The sequence below is a fragment of the Balaenoptera borealis genome (assembly GCF_965194805.1).
Source record: "Balaenoptera borealis genome assembly, chromosome: 11".
NCBI lineage: Eukaryota > Metazoa > Chordata > Mammalia > Artiodactyla > Balaenopteridae > Balaenoptera > Balaenoptera borealis.
This window is the reverse complement of record NC_138868.1, coordinates 23330921-23353637: the sequence shown is the minus strand read 5'-3', so window position 1 is coordinate 23353637 and position 22717 is coordinate 23330921. Positions and strand designations below refer to the sequence as shown.

The following is a 22717-nucleotide window of genomic DNA, read 5'->3' as shown; positions in this document are numbered from 1 at the left end:
GGATGTACTTACCAACCAGATGCTCTCCAAACCCCTCCATGTCGTGTTTTACAAGGTTCCGTTACATAGGCATGATTCATTAAATCACTGGTCATTGGTAATTAACTCAATCCCCAGCCCCTCCCCCGCCGTCCCTGGAGGTAGGGGCATGGTAGAAAGTTCCAGCCCTTTAATCACGTGGTTGGTTCCTCTGGCAACCGGTCACCATCCTGAAATGACCTAGGGGCTCACCAAGGGTCACCTTATTAGCATTAGCTCAGGTTTGGTTGACAGGGGCTTATTATAAATAACAAAAGACACTCCTGTCGCCCCTATTATGCAGGAAATTACTAGGGTTTTAGGAACCCTGTGCCAGGAACCAGGGAGAAAGATGAAATATATATTTCTTATTATATCATAATATCACAAATAGTGAAATGATAGAATAAATTATAATTCATCCATATTATGAAACATTAAATAGCTTTAAAAAAGAATGTTAGATCCATATGCAATGACCTAAGAGGCGGCCATGATAATTTCTTTAAGTGAAAATACAGGTTGGAGTGTAGTGCATAGGGCAGAAATGGGCAAATGTTTTCTGAAATGGGCCAAATAGCAAATATTTTAGGCTCCTGCCATTGTAGCGTAAAAGCAGCTATACACAATATGTAAACAAATAGGCTTGGCTGTGTTCTAATAAAACATTATTTACAAAAGCAGGCAGTGGGTCAGATTAGTCTGCAGACCATAGTTTTCTGACACTTGGCATAGAGTGTGATCTTTTTGAAAAGAACCCTTGAACATTGTGTCTATATTTCGTAAAGACAGGGTCCAAGCTGTTAATATTGGTTACCTTGGGGAGAAAAAAGGCGGAATGGGGAGCAGGGAGATTATTCATTTTTCTTTATTCATTTCTGTTTTGTGTGATTTGAGATATAACACATGTATAGATTTTGTAATTCCCCAAATGACGTAATTAAGGATTGGGAATCCTCAGCTGTACAGCTGAGTGTTTCTGCCCGTAGAATGGGAAAATTGTGACTTAAGGAGGTTTTAGTTAGCCACAAGCTCCAGAGAAATCGGTAATTGCTAAAAAAAAAAAAAAACCCAACCCAGTTTGAGACTGATAATGAAAGTGTTACCGAATCAAGTCTGGCTGCTCACCACTCAAAAATCAATACTCGAGAGAGAGACAAATGTTGGTAGAAAGTTGCTTTTAATCAGAATGTCGGCAATCTGGGGGAGATGGTGGACTCAGTGTCCCCCAAAAACCATCTCTGAAGATTCTGCTCAGCCATTCTGCTCTGAAGATTCTGCTCAGAAAGTTTTTAAAGGGAAAAAGGGAAGTAATCTCAGTTAATCATTGAAAAAGGGGGTCAGAGTCATCACCATCCCTCACTGTGTGCAGGTTTGTGTTGACTTCTTGTGATTTTTCTTTTGGTGCTATCTTGTTCACAGAGTTTGTTCACGAGATTACTGAAGGGGAAGCTGAGGAAGAGATCTGGTCATCTCTTAATTACTCATTGTGTGATCAAAAGATTGGAAAGGTATGCTAGAGCTGGAGATGAGTAGAGCATGGGGGCGCCTGGTTTGAAGTTAGTGACAAGACAAAAGGGTGCCTCCTGCAGAGAGCTCTTTCCTGCCAAAAGCTGCTTACACAAGCATGATTTGATGGTAAATAGGGGGTCACTCTCACTGTTCTTTGTATCAGTCAAGCCACATCCAGGGCTCTCTTTCGAGCTTGGGGTGCTGGAGTGTAAGGCAGACACGGGCAAACTAGATGACCGCTGAGGACGGAGGCTGGGAAGGCAGAGGACCAGGGAGTTCCTTCGAACGGAGCAGAGCCTGCTGAGCCTGAAGCAGAGAGGATAGCGTGGAGGGTGAGACAGCTGCTCTGACACAGTGGAGAGGAGAGAGGATCCACTCACCCAAGCCCCAGAGTCTGTGCCCCATTGTCTCTTGTCAAGCAGAGGACAGTTCAGCCACCGGGACTATTGGCTGGGAAAAGACACCAGGTGATCCTTACACGGCCCCTTTCTAAAATAGCCCAGAACAAGCTGGTCTCGGCAGGACTCTGGGGGCAGTTTCTATGGGCCTGAGCTCAGGGCCTGAGCTTTGGGGTGGACAGACCTGGGCTTGCAGTTGGCCCTGCCAGTTAAGAGCCCAGCAACCTTGAGGCAAGTTTCTGAACCTCTCTAAGCCTTAATTTCTCCTCTGTAAAGGAGAGAACGTAATAATAATAATAATATAATACCACCACCGATTTCATAGACATTATGAGAACGAAATAAGCCAACACACATTTAGCACTTTCCATGACGCCCGGTACAATGAATAAGTGCTTAGTAGATGTTAATAGTTTGTTGTCGTGACATTTATCATTGCGGTCGTTACACAACAACGGCCAGACGACTCTTTCGGTTCTTTCGGTTGACTCCTGAAGTTGTGTTAACCTTTTGTTAACTTTTCGCCTCCTGATCTTTGACAAAATGAGGCTGGTATTGGCTTGGCTGCATTTCTTTCTCTGGGGCTCAGTTTCTCACCTATACAACAGACTTCCTGGCACCCGCTGTCCCTATTTAATCAGGCAGATGAGGTATGAAAGACCCTGGGCATGGGCGCTGGGAGAGTAGGAGGAAGGATACAAACGGAAGGTGACATGGTACCCAACGCTGGGAGCTCCCCGCTCACCTTTCTTGGGACCAAATCCTGCTCCTCCTTCAACCAACTCAAGTCCTGCTTCTTGTGACCACACAGATATCTCCCTTCTCAGGACTTTCGGGCATTCTGTCCACCTTGCCCGTGTGGATTGGTAGTGCTACACCTACTCTAGTACCTTGTATCATGAATGAATCATTTCATATGGATGTGTCGCAACCAAAAGTGAGATCTTGGAGAGTTGGGACTTTGTCTTATGTATTTTCAAGTGGATAACTATTAATAAGAGATGAATTAAAAACTACTCATAGATGCTAAATTCAAGGAGATTGCTGTGTGTCAGATATGGTGCTAGATGCCTTCACACAGAATTTACATTTAATATTACAACATCTCTGTAAGGTAGGTATCAATGTTCCCACCCTACTGAGGAAAAATGGGGTTCAGGAAAGTCATTAAGTAGCTCTAGTAATTAAGTACCACTCAAGTATATTAAGAGGCCGACTCTCCTATTTTCTTAGTGCCGAGTATCAGCACACACTAGGTTCAGGGTAAATATGAAGTAATATTTAGCACAGTAAGTCCCCTACATAGAAACCTTCAAGTTGCGAACTTTCAAAGATGCAAATGTGCATCTGGTTCCAGCAAGGAACCAGAACCCGTGCCATCAACGTCAGGCATGAGTGAAATTGCAGCTTGCCCTCCGTCTCCTATTGCTGACGATCCTTCAGCTCTACCATCTCCCACCTCCTCTCCCTCCTCCAGTCAGTAACTCTTCTTGCCTGTTCACTCGATGCCAGCCCCTGTATGCCAGCTGTTGTATTGGACTACTGTGCTTTACAAGATACTGTACTGTAACATTAAAAATGTTTTCTTTATTTTTTTGTGTTTGTTTTTTATGTATTATTTGTGTATTATAAACCTATTACAGTATAGTACTATATAGCCGATTGTGTTAGTTGTGTACCTAGGCTAACTTGGCTGGACTTACGAACAAATTGGACTTATGAACGTGCTATCGGAATAGAACTCATTCGTATGTAGCGGACTTACTGTACCCCTCTCTGATGAATTCGAGATTTAAAAAATTGTTATTTCTAAAAGCAACTAAGTTAAAATTAACAACAGCAACAAACTGTATGAATTGCACTCTATCCTTTCTGTCTGTTTACCAAACAGGCAGAGCGCTCACCTGGAGCTGAACCAGGGCAGAGAGGGACGGGAAGCAGGAGGCCCTCACAGGGCCTGGGTTTCCTGCAGGGAAATCCAGGGGCTGAGTGTCCCAATTTCCTTCTGGTCGATTGTTCAGGGGAAGGAAGGCAAGGGGCCTTCTGTTCTCTCTCCGGAATCCCGTGATGCTCACACTTTATAGTGGGTGAGAATAATTAGCGCCTCCCCCATCCCGCCCCCAAACCTCCACATCCTCCAGGGAACTCTCCACTCTTCCCCCTGGAGGGGGGAGGAATGAGGAGGGAATGCGGGTCATGGTGGGGATTGGGGTGGAGTGGTGTGCAGCTACCTACATTTTCTCCTGGACGGCAAGGACAAGCAAGTTTAGCTTATCACTTTTTTTAAACTCATCATTTTTTGAACCCTACTCTACCTAAGGCATCTTGGGGTGGTCCAGATGGAACTGATCTCACTCTTTCCTCCAATAACCAGAAAAAATACTGTGAGACCTACCCATCCCCACAGAGGATTCAGCAAAGGAGAGAGCCCAGCACCATCTCTGGCCTTGACCTCCTGCCATCTGCTTTTCCTATATTACCTCTTGCCCATCCTCACTGATGCTGGGGGCTGCTTTCAGCTCTCTGTACCACTTAGCCCCCAAGCTAAAGAGAATAGATTTCATTCTCTCTCAATTTTACTTCCCATATTTTTCTGAGCTAATAGAATTACATCACAGAGCAAGCACACCCACCTGCAATATAGTAAAGTCATTAAAAGCACAGATCTTCAAGTCAGATTGCCCAGGTTCAAATCCCAGCTGTGCCTCCTACCAGTTGTGTGATGTGAAGTAAGTCACTTAACTTCTCTGTGCCTCAGCATCCTCGTCTATAAAATAGTGATAATAAATAATACAAGTGGAATTGCCATAAGGATTAAATGACTTAATACTTGTAAGGTGCTTAGAACCTTGCCTAGCACATAGTAACCACTAGATAACCAGTTATTAAATAACATAGCAATGTTCTTTAACATAGCATCTAGGTCATCTCTGTCTTTGACCTGGTCAGTTTCTCTGTTGCTGGGGTCTGTACCCACCTTCACCCTGAAGAGCAACTGCTTTCATTTTCTTCAGTTATATGATTCCTGAGCCCCTCCAATATCCCTATGGCTCAGGCTTCAAGGGAAAAACAGAATTCTTGTTACCTTATTCTGGAGTACACTTTTAGCTTCCTTTATTTCTGCTTCCTCATTCCAGTCAGAGCCAGATAGGTTTTTTAAAAATTAATTAATTTATTTATTTTTGGCTGCTTTGAGTCTTTGTTGCTGTGCACGGGCTTTCTCTAGTTGCGGCAAGTGGGGGCTACTCTTCGTTGCAGTGCGTGGGCTTCTCATGGCGGTGGCTTCTCTTGTTGTGGAGCACAGGCTCTAGGCACACGGGCTCTAGGCGCGCGGGCTTCAGTACTTGCGTCTCGCGGTCCCTAGAGCGCAGGCTCAGTAGCTGTGGCGCACGGGCTTAGTTGCTCCGCGGCATGTGGGATCTTCCCGGATCAGGGCTCAAACCCGTGTCCCGTGCATTGGCAGGCAGATTCTTAACCACTGCGCCAGCAGGGAAGCCCCAGATAACTTTTTATAGCTAAAGGCTCATCACCATGATTTTCTAAACAGAAGATCCTCCCCACTCCCCCACCACTGGAACAATGGACAGTGCCCCACAATGTGCTCATTGTGTAGAAATAGCTGTGGTCAGTAGTTTTCTGATAATTTTGCCTTTGTAGGGGAAGAAAAACTTTTCCTCTACTCTCTTAGGTTCTGAGACTCAGGACTGTGAATTAAGCTGACAAATGACAGAGTAACAGGAGAAAAGCATACAAATTTTATTTGATATTAATATTTTTATGTGGCATGGGGGGCTTCACAGAAAAGACGTGGAAATCTCAAGAAGCAGTTAGACTTGGGGGTTAGATACCATTTTAACAAAGGGGGATAAATTGTGGAGAAGTGACTAGACAAAGGAAAGGGGTTTGGGCCTCTAGGGGTGGTAAATTATGGGAAAGTGACCAGGAAATATATGGGATGATAAGGGTTATTTTAATAATGTTTATTTGTGCAGGCTCATTTTGCCTCAACTCCCCATCTCAGGTAATAAGAATGTTCTTTTCTTCTTGGTACCAGGAAGGCACCTTTCTCCAGGGAAATTTATGCCCTGCTTTTAGACAGAAAGGGTTACTAGAGTGTGAGCAAAGAAGAGGCAATTCTGCTGACTTGGGGGAAACTTCCATGAAGAAGGATTCTGAAGCATCAGCTGTTCTCCAGGGAAGGTGGAGAGAAAATGAAGAGGGGAGAAAACATGCCTTACGTCACAGATTAGGGGATATGGGGCCTCCAGGTCAAGCTCCTGAATCTCTTGAGGATTTAGCCTGGAGGGAAGGAGGTCGATTAGGAATTTCATCCTGTAATCCAGGTGGTGACAATGACGGTCTGGGTAGAGGAAGTGGGTGTGTGTGGTGGGGAAGAGGAGGTACAGAGAAGTGAAAGGAGAAAATTGCAGGCGTGTCTTAAAAGTAAACATAAAACTTGACCTGGGATTGGATGTGAAGTCAGAAGGATACGTTAAAAAAGAAAGAAAAGTTCAACTTTCAAAATGTGTTAAAACCTGAGGATTTTAGAGCTAAAAGGGGTCACCCCCATCCACACCCCTTTTACAGAGGAAAAGTTGAGCCCAGCCCCTTGTCTATGGCACTAAATCATGTTAGTTCCAGGTTTTAGGACCAGGAGTTACATCTCTGGATCCTCAAGCTGGATCCCCAATTTTTCCCCGTTCCTTCCATTCAAATAAGAGGGCAATACTGACCCTGGATTATGGTACTTGGCACTCAGATAAACAGAGGGTTTATACATCCCTGCCCCATCCCAGCCACCAGGACACCAGCTTTAGGAAGAACAAACCCTTATATCAGGTTTCTCAACCTCAGCACTATTGACATTTTGGGCCAGATTGTGTTCTTTATCATGGGCGACTCTCCTGTGTATTGTAGGATGTTTAAAGGCATCCTTACCACTAGATGCCATTGGCGTCCTCTTCCCTTCCCCCCACCACCAGTCGTGAGAATTAAAAATGTTTCTGACACCGCTAAATGTCCCCGGCATGGTGGAGATGAGGGTATAAAATCACCCAGGGTTGAGAACCAATGCTTTGCATCAATGTGCTTACAATGAGCTCCAACATCGCATGGGCCAAAACCCATAAAATCTTAAAGGTTGAAGCTCTTAGATCATTCCTCAAGAATAAAATGATTACCATTTTTCAAATAATCTTTAGAAAGGGGATTTGTTCAATTATTCAACAAATATATATTGGTTATGTACTATGTGCCAGGAGTTATGGAAGTCTTTAGAGAGATAGGAGTGAATGAGATGACTTTAAAATGTTTATAGTCAAGATTGGTGATAACGTGAAATGATCTCCTCCAGGATTGAAGAGTCCCACGGGGAATGGGAGAAGGGAGAGAAGGCAGAAAAGACATTGGCAGTCAGTTGTCTTTTTTCTCTCTGGGAGAACTTGGAGAACATACTGCTGCAGAAGTCAGCCTAGGAATTGAGCTGCTGAGAGCATGGGCTTTGAAGGCAGATGCACCTGTGTCTGAATCTTGGCCCAATATGACTTGGGCAGATTATCTTCTTAACCTCAGTGTCCTTATCTGTAGAATGGAGACACTAACGATACTCAGCTCATGATTGTTTTGAAGATTCAAGAAGATAATGCGTGTAAAGCTCTTAGCACAGAGCCTGGGACTTGGTAAACACTCAACAGTCCTACAGAAGCTTCTCTAGTCATCTTTCAGCTTATTTTATACTTAGGAACAAAGTCGTGCTCTGGACAAAAGTATATCCACTGCCACCAAAGAGAGGAGGGAGTCAACGGGGCAGTTACTTTAGCTTCAGCCTTTTGATTGTCCCTTATTTATGGCTTGTTGGTTGTGTGTGTCCTTGGTTTTGAGGTGTCTTATGAATATTACTAAATCTTTTATTTCCCATATGCACAAAAGCAGGGAGTGTTAAACATGTTACTTCGAGATTCACTCATAATGGAAATGAAAGTAGAAGCCATTTTTAAAAATTGAAAGTGAGAACAAGAATTCTACATGTGCATTTGAAGTGAAGTGGGGATGGGGGGACAATGATGCATTTAAAGTGCTGAGAACCGAGCTGCGCACATAGTAAGCACTCAAGAAATATCTTCCATCCTTGTCATCATCATTAAATCATCAACACATAGAATAAAGAGGGGGTCATATAGTATGTGGAAAATGTTGAGCTCATGTACTCTACAGTTATCAGCCTGAAGCAAGGAAAAATGAAGAGCAAAATAGAAAAACATCTCAATTAGGAGGCTGGAGCAGAGCATCAACCCCAGAAGCCTCATGCATATTTAGGAGCCGGCTAGGCATTGGAAAATGCAAGGGCTTAGCTTGTGGAAAGTGGAAAGCGCTGCTTGGAGATTTTTGGATTTTTTTTTTTTAATAAATTTATTTATTTTATTTATGTTTGACTGCGTTGGGTCTTTGTTGCTGCACGCGGGCTTTCTCTAGCTGTGGAGAGCGGGGTCTACTCTTGGTTGTGGTGCGTGGGCTTCTCATCTCGGTGGCTTCTCTTTTTTTTAAAATTTTATTTATTTATTTATTTGGTTGCTCTGGGTCTTGGTTGCAGCAGGCGGGCTCCTTAGTTGTGGCATGCGAACTCTTAGTTGTGGCATGCATATGGGATCTAGTTCCCTGACCAGGGATCGAACCCGGGCCCCCTGCGATGGGAGCACAGAGTCTTATCCACTGTGCCACCAGGGAAGTCCCTCGGTGGCTTCTCCTGTTGTGGAGCACGGGCTTTAGGCGCACGGGCTTCAGTAGTTGTGGCTCGCGGGCTCTAGAGCGCGGGCTCTAGAGCGCAGGCTCAGTAGTTGTGGCACACAAGCTTAGTTGCTCCGCGGCATGTGGGATCTTCCCGGACCAGGGCTCGAACCCGTGTCCCCTGCATTGGCAGGCGGATTCTTAACCACTGAGCCACCAGGGAAGCCCACTTGGAGATTTTTGTTGCAAGCCTGGGTGTTCCATAAATTTAAAGTTCATATGAATCTGTTCCTCATTAAAATGAACCTTGGGTGATGGGGGTATGGATCCATAGATCTCTAAGATACTTATGGAGACCATCTGGGGAAGGAGTGTCAATTGCCTCTATAGATTTCCAAATTGGTCTGTTTTAAGGAAATATACCCGAGAGAGATGTATGACAGCAGCAAGGAGAAACAGAAATGTCACAGCATCAACCAATGCTTCCATTTGGTGGGTATGTGAATGGACATTGCAAACGTAAACTCCTCTCGGTCATCTTAGATTTACAAATATTATACCGACAATAGCAACTCACATTTATTGAGCATGTAATATGTGCCAGACAGTGTTCTAAACATATTCCATGGACTTTCACCCAAATTCTGTGAGCTAGGTAGTGTTATGTTCCCAGTTTATCACTATGGAAGCTGCGGCACAAGGCATCCCGCTAGTCAATTGTGCAAGCAAGAGGTGAACGAGGCAGTCTGGCTCCAAAGCCCTTTTAAATACTGAACTTACAAATGGCTTTTTAAGACCTGACCTATTTTTAAGTATAAAAGCTTCTGTATTATCACGACGACTTTCACTATTAGGGAAGCATGGTCATTGACGTCAAGGAGAATTACGACCAAGTCAAAGACATTTGATTTAGGACAAGCACATCATTGACCCTTGGTTTCTGTTAAGCGCTGGGATGGCAGCCAGACTGCAAGGGCTTACGGGAGTCAAGGGAGGTGAGAAAAGGGAGGCCTCGACGTATATATCACTTGCAGGAGTTTGGCAGTAACAACCGAGAAAGAAATAGAATTATAACTACGAGGAGCAGCTAGCCTTATGAAGTCTTGTTTTTTCTTCTCCCCAAGGCAATAAATACACATTGGAGGGAAGGAAAAGGGGCCAGTGGAAGGGAAGAGGATAAAGATGCTGAAAATGGAGGAAAGATGTTTCAAACGAACATTGGGAAAGGGATGGTAGTCAGGGCACTAGTGGAGGGTTTGACGTCCAGCTGGATTTGGAAAAGATATTTCAGGCTTTACTTGTTAATGATCCCAGATGAAGCAGTGGTTAAATTTTCAGTAATCTGGACCCACCCTGTCCTGAAAGCCCACATTATTCTGGTGTGGATGGTCCATTATCTAACTGTTTGGAGAGGTGGGTGTGTGTCCCAGAGCTGCTATTAAACAGCTCTGTGATCTTGGACAAAAAAGTCACTTCATATCTCTGAGCCTCAATTTCCCCATCCTGTAAAGTGGCAGATTTGAACTCAAGGTCCTGGGTCCTTTGCACTTGCAGCAGTACTAACTTCTCATATGAGTAGAAGAAGGTCTATTTTAGGTGAAGGATTAATACCTCTGTTGTGTGATTTTTGTCTTAGAGTGAGAGAGAGGTCACAGTCCCTTCCCTCTGTGCTGGAGAGACAGGTGATTTGACCAGAATTGTAAATGGCTCTGTATTTTATTTATAAACGTGTATAATGTTCATTAAAATAGACTAATTTGGGGCTTCCCTCGTGGCGCAGTGGTTGAGAGTCTGCCTGCCAATGCAGGGGACACGGGTTCGAGCCCTGGTCTGGGAAGATCCCACATGCCGCAGAGCAACTGGGCCCGTGGGCCACAACTACTGAGCCTGCGAGTCTGGAGCCTGTGCTCCGCAACAAGAGAGGCCGCGATAGTGAGAGGCCCGCGCACGGTGATGAAGAGTGGCCCCCGCTTGCCACAACTAGAGAAAGCCCTCGCATAGAAACGAAGTACCAACACAGCCAAAATAAATAAATAAATAAATAATTTAAAAAAAAATAGACTAATTTGTTACCAGGAATCTAAGGGCATCCTTCTAAATACTATAAAAACTTAGGCCCTTTATTAGCTATATACATACCTGAGCCTCAGGAACATCAGGTAATATTGGTCACTTGTTTCAGGAAAATGATGTATCATCATTTGAATGCACAAGTCCACCCATTGGTCATGGGGTTGCTGATCTCCCGAAGAGCCTGGTTCTCGGGAAGGAGGACCAGTTGCTGCATTTGTGTTGCCAACCGTCAGTTGTTAACAGCATTTAGTAAGTAGAATTTCCCCCTGGCCACTGGAATTATAAAATTCAACTCAGCAAAAGCATAGAGCGCCTACTATGTGTTAGGCACCAAACAGGAAAATGGGGACCATAGACATCAGTTCGGCTGATCAAAGCCTGCGACCACAATAAAAACACAAAACAGGAAACCATGATGAATATCTGAATATCGGGTGTGCAGCCATTTGAAACACAAGGGGTGCAAACTTTCAGCTAGAGGTGTGTGTGTGTGTGTGTGTGTGTGTGTGTGTGTGTAATAGACTGAACAGGGCAGATTATGTGGAAGGCACCCAAGGGGAGAACCTGCACAAGTGATCAAGAACACTTATGCCTGGTGATCCAGAAGCTCAAACAACACACACACACACACACACACACACACACACACACACACGCAGACTGCTACCTCTATAGTGTTTTGGTGTATACTTGTGGCCCTAAGTCAGCCACTTGATGCAAGATGCAGGTCATATTCTGCAGTAGCAGTTCTCAAAGTGTGGTCCAGCAACCTTAGAAGTAGCCCTCAGGACCTGTGCAGTCATTCAGGGCCCCCTGATCAGAAGGGCTGGTGCTCTGTTTAATGCTGTGCTGTGGCTGTCTTGAAATTCTAAGTAACTTTTGAACAAGAGACACACACACCCCCAGCCATTTTCAGTTTGCACTGCAAATTATGTAGCTGGTCTTAGTTGCTTGAGACCTCTTCTTGGAGTGCATGAGTTCAAAACTATTTTAATGATCCTAATAATGATGACTATGAGGAGGATAATCATCTTACTTTATTTGCCTTTTCCACTCTCATTCTCACGCATTGGATGGTTGTGAAGAGTGAAAATGTGTATGTTTGCCTCTTTTCCCCAATAAGATGTCAGCTCCATGAGGGCAGGGCCTTTGTCTCTCTTGCTTATTGTTGGGTCTTGGCAGAAGAGGTGCCAGCAACATTTGTTGAGAGAATAAATGAAAGAAAGAATAAATGAATATACTAAATGGCCCCAACTGGGTTCTATAAATTTTTGTATAGGAGTTTACCGGGTGGTAATGGTAGGATTAAAGATGAGTTTTGTTTTATATAAACTTGTATATTTTAAAACATATTTTATAATTAGACCAAATAAAAACAGCATGGCAATGTGATCAAGGCACTGATTGATTATATCAACGGCTTGCCCAGACGGAACTTCAGGTGGCCCTATTTGTTCTTACAGCAGCACCAGGATTTATAATTAGACCAAATAATAAATGTCATTAGAATTGAGAGTTTTAGCATCAAAGGCTTCAGAAAGCAGCCTCAAGCCAGGCAGGTGAGCTGACCCCTGCAGCACGCTGAGGTCAACGCGGAGGGGAGGGTGTGCAAAGTGCTGGGCAGGCCGCCCTGCGGGGAGGGGAAGGACAATCCTGCCCTGGCCCCTGGAGGGGGAAGTGGGTATTTATAGGGGGAGCAGGAGAACAGGGTGCTCCAGGCCCAGAGAGGTTAAGTAATGTGCCCACGTTCACAGTGGTATGTTGCTGGATAAGCGCTGAAATCTGGCTTGTCTCCATCACCTGAACCCTTGACCTGAATGGAATCATCATTTGAATGCACAAGTCCACCCATTGCCTTTCCAAGAATGCAAGCAGCTTAGCGTGACTTGGCATAGGGTGGGGTGGGCGAAAAGAAAGAGTGGCTGGGAATGAGGCTGGGGTCCAGCCTATATATAGCATCTCTTCAGTCATACTGGTAAACAGAAAAAGGAGGCAAACATTCATGGACCAGAGAAAAGTAAAACCCAAAGTTGTAAGGGGCTGTTCACTTATATTCATGTCACAAGTTATTCAGCACATATTCATTGAGCCCCTGCCCTGTGCCCGGACAGACATCACTCCCACCCCGTCTCGGAGCTCACGCCTGTCCAGCACAGCTGAGGGCAGAGTTACTGTGCTAGGCAGGATTCACTGTTAATAGTTCAACGTCATTTCTTAGATGCTGTGTTTGCAGCTTCTCATGCTTCCTTTGAAGACCTTTTGCCCCTTCTCCTAACAAATAACCTGACTCACATCTTTTCTTTCATCCTTTCCTTGCCCCAGCTCCCTCTGTCAGAGGCGCAGAAGGGCTGTGAACTGACCCAAGGCAGGTTTCCTGCAAAGAGAGGAGGAAGGGGCCCAGCTCCTAGACCAGCAGAATAAGCAGGAGCAGACCCATCTCTGCCGGGTTCTCTCGACAAGGAGATTTGGTCCCTTCACCTACCAGTCTTTACCTGGCTGACGCTGGCTGAGCGCTTACTCTTCCAGAAACAGAGGGGGCCCAGGGAGAATGGCCCACCCCTCCTGCAGGAATGCAAAAAACAATCGGCTATTAATTTCTAGTAGGATGAGCGGGAACATTTTCAGCCAGGAAATCTAAAGCTCCCTGGCCCCCGTTTAACTTCCAGGACTGCAGATGGCTCTGAGTTCCTCTTCGAGATCGTTTTAGCCACTGGTCTTGGGAGGGTATTTCACTTTTTAATGAGATGCCTGCCTGTTCCCATTGGGCAGCACCCCGTAGCGGTTAAGCCTAAGGACTAGGGATCCAGACTGCCTGGGTTTGACTCCCAGCTCTGCCACTTGCTGTGTGACTTTGGGCAAGTTACTAAACTCTCTGTGCCTCAGTTTTTTCATCTATGAAATGGAAATAATAATAGTACCAGCCTCATACTGTTTTGCGGTATTATAAGAATTAAATGAGTTGATACTGGTGATGTGCTTAGAACTATGTAAACATTTTTCAGGGTTAAATTAATCAAATAAATATATTTAATTATCCAGCTGTGGGTGGTACTTGCCTCTGTCTTTTCCTTCTCTTGGGATGTCTATCATTGGACTGAGGGACTAGATGAAGCAAAGAGGCTAAAAGCAGGGATTTGAGGGTCAAACTGCCTCAGTTCAAATCCTGACTCCACCACTTAGTTAGAGATTGTCATCTAAATCTCTCTGCTCCTCAGTTTCCGCATCTGTAAAATGGGTTTATAATTGTACTTTCTTCTTAGGATGTCATGGGGAATGAGCTGTGCCATGTTCTCAGTGTAGTAAGTGGTACATAGTAAGTGCTCAATAAATTTTAGCTGTTATTACCAGGCACTCCAAAAAAAAGTGCAATTTTGATTGCATAAGCTACAGTAATGCCAAAGCTAATGTACAGAGCACACATGGCCAGAGCCTCACACCAGCTCCTCAATGCTGGTTGTGCGCTAGTTAACAAAAAGCTTGACAGTTGGTGAGATGTGGGAGAGCTCAGCTATTTGGCATTTAAATCCTGGCTCTCCTGCTTGCTAGAGGTGTGATGTTGGGCAAGTTAGCATCTCCAAACCTCAATTTGTTTCCTTCCTCCCACCCTTCCTTCCTTTAATAAATATTTATTGAGTGTCTACTCAGTGGAGGCACAGTGCTAGGTTCTGGGTATTCCCCAAATGGACAGGCCCGTGAGGCATCACAGGCAGGCTGTACAATTAAACAGGTCACCCACTGTCTGCTGGGGGCCTAGCCTGGGCCTGGTACCTGGTGTGCTCTCAGTAAATATGGCTGCTTGCGCTAATTTACGATCAAATGCCCTTGATCACATCTCCATCGGGTCTCAACAGCCTTTCTCATGAAGGAGGTGGCTGGTTCTTATTCTTTTCTCCAGCCCGGATGAGATGCATAGGCAGGTCAGAGGGAATGATTGTGAAGGTTACTCATTTGGTTTCTGCCGTGGAAAGTGAAGGAGGGAGACATTTTCCCTGTAAATTTGGATAGTATCCGTAGATTAGTCATTCAAGAAATTAAAAAACTGAAAGCAAAGTCGGCTGAGTAGATTCTGTTAAGAACTCCCGTTGATCTTATTTAGTCCTGGGACCTCTTCAAAGCAAATTTGACTGACGTGCAATTCTCCTGTCTAGGACAGCATTTTCCCAATGGTGTTCTGTGGAAAACTATATCCCTAAACTGTTAATAGTAGTCCATGAAAAGAAATTACATAACTGAATGTTTCTTTCCTGCAGACCGCCCCCAAGTTCTTAACATACAGATGCATGTTATGATATTGTGTGCATGATATTTCCAAAAATTATTTGAGTGAAGAACCTTTTTCCAGTAACACTAGCAACAGCTTGTGGTTTACTCTTCCTCAGAGGAGAGCTTGAGAAATGCCCTAAGTTAGACTTCATTGATGAAAGCCAGGCTGAAACACCCAAACTCTGGTAACATGAATACCATACTTAGGAGAAGTGGAACAGACGTTGAGTGATATCAGATCAGAACTGCCCCACTTAATGCCAGAGAATGAACAGAGAGTTCTCTCTGAGCCACGGCCGTCCATGTGCTGGCTTGGCTCACCTTGACCCAGCTGCTAGGGACAGTTGTCCAAAGGGACAGGGCATCCTGGCTCTGCCCACTTTCTCCTACTGCAGAGTTCTCCTCCTTTCCCACGTCCAGCAGAAAACCTCCCTACAGTTGGTGGTTTGGATGAGAATATTTATCTTCCCCAAACAGCTCTGTAACTTCCTCTCCCTAAATTGGGAGGTCGAGATGACTCAGGGTAGGGAAGAACTTACAGTGGGAAAGAAAACCTTGTAATTTGTGGTTATTTCTACTTCTGACAAGCTGGGTGACCTTGGGAAAGGACTAAAGCGTTCATTTTAGCCTCAATTCTTCATCTGTAAAATGGGGGTAATAGTAGCACCCATGTCATAGTGTTTGTCTGAGGTGTGAGATACTGCTTGCAAAGCACCTGACACAGTGCCAGTACATCGTATGTCTGCAATTAATATTAATGTCAGTTGTAACTGTTGTTATTGTAGATTCCACATTTGTGTGTGTGAGTGTGGGGGGGGGGAAGGAAGGAAGGAAGGAAGGAAGGGAAGAAGAAGAGAGGGAGGAGGGAAGAGGGAGGCATAGGATGCAATATTTAGGGTATAATGGGAATTCCATCGTGCAGAGGAAGATTTAGATTAAAATGGAAAGTGAATAAATTTCCTACTAATGCAGGAAAAAGAGAAAATTTATCAATGTGATTCTAGGCAGAGTCCTAGAAACCAAAATTACTGGTTACATATTAATTAGTATGTTAGTTTATACATCAGGCTCTGGAGAATTTAGTTAGCATGAGTCAATCCCCAGAAGCTTACTTTGCATGGGATACACCTTGTGGCTGCATCGTGGTACCCAGGACACTGAATTTGTGGTTAGAGACTTGAGATATGGGCATGGACTCTGAGGAAAGGGGGATAGATTGCCTTGAGGGATTTTTTTCATCAGACCTCTTGACTACAGCCTAGATGAACTCTCCTGGCCAGAACGCTTTCACTGGCCAAAACCATCTCTCTCCCCCTGTCTTTTTCTTTCTCCTCTTCCACACTCTTCCCTTTCTTATCCTCCCCTCTTCCTTTCCCTTCCCCTACCCCAACAGGAATGAATAAGCATAAACACACTCCTACTTATTCCATTTGTCTTTGTATATAACCAATGAAGACTACTATCTTATGTCCTTATGTTATATTTATGCGATTCTGCTCCTTATTTTTATTTTATCTATTTTTGAAGTGAGGAGCATGTGAATATCACGTTTTAGGATTACCATTTTATTTCCATATTCTTGGACCACTTGTCGAAGTCTCCTTTATACTCAACAGTATTTTTTAATACAAGAGTACATTTGTATTGCAGTAATACAATAAACATTAGAGAATAAAGAGAGGCTGAAACATATGTGAATCAAACTGGGAATCAAGCTCAATACTAGGCTTTATCATAAAGGAATTGGGATTATTTATCTAGGGAAACAAACGTTATAGACAATAAACACACAAGATCTCCTGTTTTGAATATGATCCCTCGTTACTTTTCTATTGCTACTAAAAAACTGTACTGCAGTGTGCCGAGCACTATGCCAAATATTTCACATAACGCTCATAAACTTCATTTAGACTTTATAAAAATCCCTGAAAACCAGATTGTGTCTGCAGCTGAGACGCTCATGGATTAAGGAACTGCCCTGAAATAATGCTACTAGGTCTAAATCAAAGTTTAGGCTTCTTCCCCACAAGGAAGCATTTCTTGATGGTAAGATTTGGGTTATATCAATACTAGAAGAGATGACTGTTCTGGTCAAGATACCTGTGTCGCAAAGGACAGCCTTACCCGTACCCCACTCTTAAATAAAAGAGGCCTCTCGAAGACATAAGGCCATGCCAGGCTTTGTGGGAGCTGGGGCCAGGAAGAGTTCTCTCTCTCTCTGTCCTTCTCCCTCTCTCTGCCCCTCCCCCTCTATCTGTGCATGTGTGTGTGTGTGTTTGTGCACACGCACACACATGTGTGACTTTTCTGTTGGGAGATCCTCACTCTCTGAGAATTCATTCATTCATTCCTTCAACAAGTATTTGAGTTCCTATGTGACATGGAGATCATGGATGATGTTGACAAGTAGTTTCAGCAGAATGGAGAAGATGAAAGACTGATTGGAGAGGGTCAAAGAAAGAAAAAGAGAATAAATATTAGGGACAATGAATATGGAAAAATCTTTCAAGCTGTCTTGTTCTACATAAACTGGAAGGGTGGGAGCAGAGTAACACCCCGCTAGGAGATGTGGGGGGATGGGATCAGTTGCACAATGGAGGGTTTAGCCTCAGATTCGGCACTGGCAGTCCATCTCCAGCAATAGGAGGGAGGCGGAATATGGCTACAGAGTCTAGCAGGTGCATAGGTACAGAAGTGGTGGTATGTGTGTCAGTCAGCTCAGGCTGCTGTAATAAATACCATAGACTGGGGGGCTTAAACAACAGACATCCATCTTGTCACAGTTGTAGAGACTGGGAAGTTCAAGATCAAGGTACCAGCAGGTTTGATTCTTGGTGAGGGCTCTCTTCAGAGCTTGCAGATATTGCTTTCTTACTGTATGTTCACATGGATTTTCTTTTTTGAGAGAGAGAGAGAGACAGAGAAATACAGAGAAACAGAAAGAGATATCGCTTTTGTGTCTCTTTCTCTCTTTATAAAGGTATTCGTTATTTCATGAGGGCCCCAACGTCATGACCTCATTTAACCTTAATTAACTCCCAAAGGCCCCACCTCCAAATACCATCACATTGGAAACTAGAGGTTCAACATATGAATTTGAGGGGACACAATCATTCAGTCCAAAGCATTATTGAAATTGCTATTAGATGTTCTTATATTATCATGCAAAGAAGGAATGAAGGTTCTCAGATGAGAGTGAGGATGAGGAAGAAAACTTTGGAATGTGGGAGACAGTAGAAGCGTGAAAAGACTAGAGACATTTGGTGCAGAGTGGCAGTAGGGGCCCAGGAGGGTGGTGGGTGTGAACACACGGTTGCCTGTATTTCTCCAGCTATGTTTATACTGATGTAGGCACTGAGTAGAGGAGAATTGGATTGAACAACCTTGGCTTAGCAAAGCCATGCAATGAGAAAGGGGCAAGGGAGTCTAGGGTGTATGTGAAGAAGTTAATATAATAATGGAATCTAATCTGAATGAGGAGGGAAGTGAGGACCTGAGGGGTTGAGAGCCATGAAAAGGTAGTATATCCCAGGGAGTTGAAGAATTATGGGAGTCAGGGAACTAGAGGGAGAGAAGTGGAAAGTTAGAGAGTGGGAGAGAGTGGCAGGCAATAGGAAATGACAAGGTCAAGGCTGACCAAGGGAGTGAGTGGCTGCGGTAGAGTGAAGGACAAGATCATTGGAGCAGGAGTCAAGGAACTGAGCGTTGAGGATATTGGAAGGATTCTATCTATGGATATTGAAATCACCAAGATAATTCTTCAACGGACATTGAATGGACATTGAAAGCACCAAGAGCAATACCTAAGAGAGTGACCTTGAACTGGGAGTTAAAGCTTCAAGGAAAGAGAAGGATAACCCAAGAGACTGCAATGACCACAGCAAGGAGGGAAAGTGGGTAGAATAATCTGATGGTTTGATGGGATTTTCAGGGAGGGACTATGGTCTGGAAGTGGCATAAGGAACAAGGAAAACAACTACTCTCCCTCAAAATTCAGTGATACAAGGAGTGCGGGAGAAAAAACACCGCCATTTGAGAGGACTTTGGAGGACGGAAGGCCCTCAGGGGAGAACCAGTGTTCATTTACAACAGTGGTTCTCAAAGTGTAGTTCAGGAACCCCAGGGAGTCCCCAGGACCCTGTCAGAGATCCATAAGTCAAAAACTATTTTCATAGTAACACTAAGATATTATTTGCCTTTTTGCTCTCATTCTCTCACAAGTCTACAGTGGAATTTTCCAGAGGCTACGTGATGTGTGATAACACAACAGATTGAATGCAGAAGTGGATAGAAGAATCCAGCTGTCTTCCATTAAGCTGGAAGTTAAAGAGATCTGCAGAAATGTAAAACAATGTCATTCTTCCTGTGACTTAAAAAGATACATATATGTAAAGTTATTTTTCATAAAATACGTGATGGTTTTACTATAGTTATTTTAAATTAATAAGTTAATTTAAATGTTGTGTTTCAAATCCAGTAAGTATTGATAGATATAACACACACAAACAAAAGTTTTCTGGGGGGTCCTGAATACTCTTTTGAGTGCCCTGAGACCAAAATGCTTGAGAACTACAAGGTTATGGCATAAAGGCTAATGAAATGTTCAGAGAAGTTGAACATAAAGGGGATTTTGCTGATGATGGACTGCGGGTTCCAGAGCACACAACAGAAGCTTTTGGGGAATGGGGAAGGGCTGGGAGACAGGTCAGAAATGGGAATGGAAAGACCAAATGTGGTGATGACAGTCTGGAGGATTAATGGTGATCTTGAGCCCTGGCTTCTCATGTTGAAGGCATAGAGCGGTGTGAGCATTTCCAGGAAGCCAGGGGCCAATGGAGCCAGCTCCTGCTGTGCGAGGTATGAAGCTGACGTATATGGTATCTGGGCACCTTAGTTTGAATTTTTAGAGGGCAGTCTCATAGGCACTGCTCATCTGCCTACTCCCAGGACCAGTCACCTGTCACAACTCACAGGATGATCTGCTGCCCGATCCTGCAGAATCTGAGTGTGATGGTTCTTAGAGAAGGGCGTATGGTCTGGGCAGGCATTCTCAAATGCCTGCTACAATGATGGAGGAAAATAAAAAAATATTTTTGGAACAACTTTGATTATTTGGAATTTTTCCAATTCAGTTCTGCCTGAAGGTGCAGAGATGGATTGGGTGTGTGCAGATTTTACACTGTGACATGAAAACTGGGGTATATGGTTTACCATGAATGTATTCCATTGCCTCTGGATGCAAAAGACCTTCTGAGAGGTGCATCGGGCAATACAATGACAGCATCTTTGGAGGTGCCAGTGGTGAGTGGGTTGATGTATGTAGTCAGATTCTTAAATCTGCAAAGACAATTTGGGCCTGGGTCTGCACCAATGGTTGGTTGGTAGAGGATCTAGCCCAAACAATCTTAAGGTTAAGTCTGCCATATTGCACAACTTCTAAAAGATACCATTCGCACTGTGGTCTAAGTGACTGATGTTTTTTGCAGCTGTGAAATGCAGAAGCTCTGATGTGAGAACCTTCCCTGTGCACGTCAGTATCTTACTTCCACATGGTTTCCTCTAACATCTTTTCGTCATAGTCTCAACATGTCAATTTATTGCATTTAAAATGTGTTTAAATGGTGCCACGTTTGGAGAATGTGTTCAACAAGAGCATTTATTTCCCTATCCCCTCCCACCAAAATGTGTGTAGGGATATAAATCAATTTCCCTCTCTACTGGATAATTCTCGTCAGCCTTTAAAACATGCCTTGCTATCTATCACCCATTTAAAAATAAACCATCAATCAAACCAGCAGACTATCTTTTGACCGTTCACCCTCCAGGTACAGCCCCATTTCTCTGCTCCCCTTCATAGCAAAACTCTTTGAAAAAGTTGTTAGTATTCCCTGTCTCCATTTCTTCAATTCTCTTTCTCTTCTCAGCCCACTCTGATGGAATTTCCTTCCATACCGCTCCCCTGAAAGGACCCTTATCAAGGTCACCAATGACCTACATTTTGCCAAAGAAATGTTATTCTCTGTTTTCATTTTACTCGACCTTTTGACAGCACTGGACATACTTGATCAATCCTTCCTTCTTGGAATATCTTCTCGAAGCTTCTATATCACACTCCCTTGGATTTCCCTGTCTCATTAGCAACTCATTTCTTTCTATTCTGCTGGTTCCTCCTCTTTCACTAGACTCCTCTATTCTTCCCGGCTTCTCTTCTCCATTCGTACTGTCCAAGGCATCATACCTAGTTCCTTGGTTTTCTGTACCATCTATGTACACTGAAAGGTCTCCTATTTCTCTCTCCAGCCCTCAATGCCATCTCATATATTCCAATGTCTCTTTAACATCTCTGCTTGGCTCTCACTTCAGGCATTTCAAACATAACATGGCTAAAGCAGAACTACTAATTCTCCTTCTAACTTCACTCTCCATCCTGTCCTTGCCATCTCAGTAAATGGTACCACTATCCACCCCATTGTTCAAACAAAGAAATGGAAGTACCACCCATGATGGTTGTCTTTACGTCACACATCCAATCTATCAGAAAGTCTCATCATCTTTAATTCTAATAATTCTATAATGTTTTACAAACATTATTGCTTCAAACTAATTCAAGCATCATCATCTCTCCTTTGGTCTACTGTGGCCACCTCCTTTAAGGGACTGCCAGCCCTCACTTTTGCCCTTTTCCTAGTTTATGAACCACATATCAGCCAGAGGGATCTTTCTAATACAGAAATCAGATCACATTACTTCCTACCTAAAACCCTCCAATAACTTCCCACTGTGACCCAACTCTTACCATGACTTACCAGGTCCCATATGATCTGACCCTGATCTATTTCTTGGACCTGTTTGCTAGGCTTCAACCATACTGCCCTTCTTTTTATCCCTCTAACTTGATAGGCTTCTTCTTGACTCAAGGCCTCTACACTGACCTTTCCTTCTGTTTGGAACATTCTTCTGTTCCTATGGCTGCCTCTTGTCATCATTTAAATCTCAACTCCAAAGCTACCTTCTCTGAGAGACCATCCATGATAACCAAAGATAAAGCATTTCTCTTCTTCCCTCCAATCACTCTAATACCCCATTTTATCCTCATCATAGCACAGATCAGTACCTGAAATTATGTGAAATTACCTTTATGTGTTCGTTTCCACGTTTATTGTTTGTTTTCTGCCTCTTGATGGCAGGGACTTTGTCTTTTTTGCTCACTGTGGCATCCCCAGTACCTGACACCAATAAGTGATGGTTCAATATTTGTCGACCAACTGACTGACTTGGAATTGTGGGAAGGAATAATTGATATCTGGATTATCTGGGGAAAATTCACGTAGGATTGCTAAAGTTCTTTTCACTTTTAAGATTTGCTCATTCAAGTTATTCTCAAAACACATTCAGACTGAATTAAATACCAATCCCTTTAGAATGGAGAGGCACTTCCCAATACTAAAAGATAAAATTGATAGAAAAAACCCCAACATACCAGAAACAGCCCATTGCTGTCAAACAAAGAATGAAACGAACAAAAACAATTTTTTTTTTGTATCATCCAAAATTCTTCCCGAAAACAAACTTCAAGGTTCTCAGTTTTTCTTACTGTGGAAGTTAAAAAGAGGGCAGAAGGAGAGCAAGAGTTTTCATTTGTGTGTTAAGTCCTCCTGCTATACCAAAGGTCACTGATTTTATAGCCCAGTGTTAGATCAGATGCTGAGCTTATTTTTCAAATGGTCCTG

General features: G+C 43.7%; 1 protein-coding gene and 1 long non-coding RNA gene across 2 annotated transcripts in view; one reads left to right on the top strand and one right to left on the bottom strand.

The window, feature by feature from the left end:
* PRR5L (proline rich 5 like) overlaps window positions 1–22717 on the top strand; it is a 129902-nt gene that overhangs the window by 29119 nt on the left and 78066 nt on the right. The gene's annotated exons all lie outside the window — the stretch shown is intronic.
* The window catches only part of LOC309606585, a 257753-nt gene continuing 245648 nt past the window's right edge, over window positions 10613–22717 (bottom strand). Inside the window, exon 4 of the long non-coding RNA XR_014231965.1 lies at window positions 10613–22580. This is a non-coding gene — a long non-coding RNA (uncharacterized lncRNA). The remainder of the gene's footprint in view (window positions 22581–22717) is intronic.